At 38.3% G+C, this 3,894-nt stretch overlaps 1 non-coding gene across 1 annotated transcript; it reads right to left on the reverse strand.

Annotated features, from left to right (window-relative positions):
• Nucleotides 1–3,044: 3,044 nt before the first annotated feature.
• On the reverse strand, nucleotides 3,045–3,180 carry LOC111756040 (small nucleolar RNA SNORA2/SNORA34 family). Its single transcript, XR_002790543.1, has one exon. It is a non-coding gene; the product is annotated as a small nucleolar RNA SNORA2/SNORA34 family (small nucleolar RNA).
• Nucleotides 3,181–3,894: the final 714 nt, after the last annotated feature.

Here is a 3,894-nt window from a genome sequence, read left to right on the forward strand (position 1 = left end):
AATTATTAGGAACATGTTAAAATGAAGAAAAGGGAAGTTGAAGGGGAGGAATAGAAAAGGGATGGCAAAAATGAGAGAATGGAAAGAAAAATGGAAACAAAGCTTTTGTAAATGAGGAGGAGAAGAGGGATTGAATGGAAGAAAAGAGAATGGGAAAAAATAAAAATGAAGATCTATTATGTACACGTACAAATTCTCTATCATGAATGTGATCTTTATGTATGGAAGACATGTACCAATAAAAGTTATGAACAAAACAAAAAGAAGAAAAGGTGAAGAAGAAGAAGAAGAAGAAGAAGAAGAAGAAGAAGAAGAAGAAGAAGAAGAAAAAGAAAAAGAAGGAGAAGAAATCACTATTGATTCTTCCTTTGAGTCTCTGAAAGTACCGAGTGCGTGAACTCCTTGACTTCAGGAGCTACACTACCCTGACACCATACTAATGCTGCCATTTTATTTTTCTTTTTAAATGCATGTTGGTTTTACTGATTAGTGGGCTTCATTTTAACATATTTGTAAATGACTAACATGCTCTAATCATTTTCCTCTAGGATCTACTTTGTCCCCTCGCTCCTTTGCTTTCACATATTTTGATCAAAATATATCAATGCTGCTATTTTTTGAATGTACATCTCATAAAGAGCCATGAAGACCAATTATACATGCACAGGCCACTGATTACTTCACTTCTGATCACCGTTCTCCACACTTCATACTGCCTTGATTTCTTATCAGATAAAAACTCCCAAACCCTATCCTTATCAAGGCTGATTTGAGACCTGGGTCTCTCATCTTCTTGTGCTTGGCCACCTTGTAAATAAACTCTCCTTTTCAAAATCTGTCATCTCGCTGATTGCCAAACTGTGAGCCCGGTTTGGTAACAGCTTGATGAACCAGCCCAGAGGCAAACCCAGTCAGACCTTCCCCCCGTGGTTTGTGCCATTAGAGAGAGCCTGAAGACAAATCCTTCCAGCTGCCTGAGTCTCTTGTTCCAGGTCTTATCCCTGGGTTTTTCCCCACCTTAAGATGGCCAATTTACCATGCACAATTTCACTTTTTCAATAAAGAAATGGTTTCTGGGTCTGAGTGACATCTTATCTTGTGATTAACTTTGGGACAAGTGAGCAGATTCCTATTTCTACTTCCCTTTAATCTGGCCTTCATTTTGAGGATCCTTGTCTCAAGGATTCCCAGTACCTGACTTCTAAAAGGAAGCTCTGGTTTGGCCTTCAGTGTGAAGAATAATTGTTGAAGTCAGGGGTTGAAAAGAGAACAATTATGTACAGGACACGTAATTTATAGTGTTATTTATAAAGGTCACCCAAGGAATCAAATGCAAAGAGTGCAGGAAATCAGTCCATAACACTAAAGACCTGCAAAATCCAGCTGAGGGCCTGGTTCCATCACAGTAGCCTGCATGGCAGTAATCTAGAGCCCATGACAATGAGGTCTGTAAGTCTGTTTCATGGTCTGCACTGGGAAGGCCCAAAGGTCAGTGGTGGAAGCTAGAAATTCTGTGCCAGCAAGGTGAAGGATCTGTGCCATTAGGCAGAAGATTTTGTACTGCAGCCAAGAAGCGATGCTCAAAATTAGGACCAGGTCTCCCCTGAAAAGTACCACAGCCATTCTCAGTGATGATGAAGTCCCAAGCTCCTCCAATGATGAGAACAGTTGAGTACATGTCAGGAAGACAGTGTAACAAACTTCTCCTGGAAATTAAACAGCATATATCTTCCCCTCTGGAGCCAGGAAACGATGTTCAAAGTAAGGACCAGAGCTCCCCAAAGTGAACTGCAACACTTCTCAGTAACAAGGTCCTGATTTCCTCCCATGATAACAGCCAAGTTCATATAAGGGAAGCCTGAAGGACAAGCTCCTCCCGGGGAACCAACAGCTCCAAACAACAGTAACATTTAGGAAAACCCACAACCCTACTCTTCTTCTCCAGGTCTCCTTTTTATGCTGGCAGCAGTTGTCAGGTGGGCCATTCATGCTCCACACTCATTCAGTTCAGCTGGTGTTTAAGTTGACCACCAGTTACCAGTCCACAACAGAATCGGTAGTCACAGAAGTTTTCCTTTCATTTCCGAAAGGAAACATTAGTCTAGCCTGCTTTGGTATGACAGCTGATTCTAACTGTAGCATAAATGATGTAATTATGTATTTTTCCTGGGTATATCTAAATATTGAAGAATAGGAAATGTTAATTTAATCCTCACATACAGCCTATTAAGTTGCGTTTTCCAACATTAAGTGACTTTAATCAACAATCTGTGAAAAGGTAAAAGGTGCTTTTTTTTTTTTGGTAATAATCCTAGTACTGTTTGGGCTCAGGAAGAAGTGGCCTGAAAATGGGTCCTAGAGACACCATTTGGTAGAGTTTAATTCAAACTCATCAGGGAAATTTGCCTCTAGAATCCCTAGGAATAAGTTTGGCACACATTTACTCTATTCCTTGACTTTTTAACATAATCGAGGTATAGTAACATCTTATGGTCTTTTTATGGTGATTTCACTTTTGCTTCTGCCTGCTTACATCAATATTCTTTGACATACCTAGCTTTTTAATTTAAAGGGGGTAAAATTAAACACAACAAAACAGAATAAAATAGGACATAAGAAAGCAATGTAAGAGATATAAATTTCAAAGTTGAATGACCTGAGATCTTCACTATCTATCGTACTGTCTCTTGTTTTCTTCCAAATAGTTGTCCATGTCTTCACATAAAAAGATTTCATACAAAACGACATAGTATAAAACTGATCTGAACAGAATGAGGAAGGCATTTTAGGTCTTCAGAACCAGACAATAAGGAAGTCATTAATGGCTGTGGTAGAGTCTCTTGTTCTCTTCAAAATTGCTGTCCTTACTTTCATGCATATTGAAGTTCAACAAAACAAAACAGGTGGGGGAGGGGTTGCTTGGTTTCCCAGCACTCCCAGCACATGGCATGGGTTCCAGTAAGTGCCGATGGCTCCCGTCCTGGACCACTGAAGCCTGCCACCCTCACAGCCACTCCTGGAGGAGGGGGGGGGGTTGCTTGATTTCCTGCTGTTTCTAATGAATTGACCATTTCACTGCTCAAGTTCTAAAATGGCCAACAGACCACAGAAAGACATCTCTTTAGGCCCCTGCTTGAAACCAACAGCATCAAGAAGCTGCCAGCCTTGATTCAGGGCCAGGACATGCCTAACTTAAAAGATTTTTAATGAACAGCATTTCAGTAATACTTGAGCAACCACTATGGGGTTAATATGTGCAAGTTCTCTATTTTTCTTCTGCTGACTTTATTTGCTTGTACTATATTAAGATAAATTTGTCATTCAAGGTCACTGGAAGTTTGTTGTTTAATCCAGTTTGAGCTAGAACACAAACATCCAAGAGCTAGCTCTTAAACTCATTTGAGTCTGAGAAAAATAAAACATAAAGTAAAAGAAGCTTTTAAAAAAACAAGGTACTATGAGAACTGCTATCCTGGAACAATTTAGTTCATATTTTTATGAGACTACAAATAAAAATCTTAAAGTTTAACCACATAATCAAGTGACCTTAATTTTTTCCATTTCATCATAAATGTAATTTAGATTCAATTGTCTTGTATAAACTATAAATTTACATTGCATATTCCTTTGTCTCATGAGTAAGATTCTAAAGCAAATGCTAAAGAATCTTTGTGTGTGTGTGTGTATATATATATATATGTTTATGTGTGTTATTTTTGTATATATATGTTATATGTTGTGTCTACATGACAAAATCACTAAAGGAAATTTATTCAAATTGACTAACAGATAAATGAACATTCATACAAATTAAAACTATTAAATTAATTCAAAATACTTTAACCCACATTGCCTGGTTCAGTAATAATATGTCAAGGTTAGGGCCCTGAATGG

Source organism: Cavia porcellus, unplaced genomic scaffold, assembly GCF_034190915.1.
Source record: "Cavia porcellus strain 051 isolate PalLab524CR breed Dunkin Hartley unplaced genomic scaffold, mCavPor4.1 scaffold_30, whole genome shotgun sequence".
In the NCBI taxonomy this organism is placed as follows: Eukaryota; Metazoa; Chordata; class Mammalia; order Rodentia; family Caviidae; genus Cavia; species Cavia porcellus.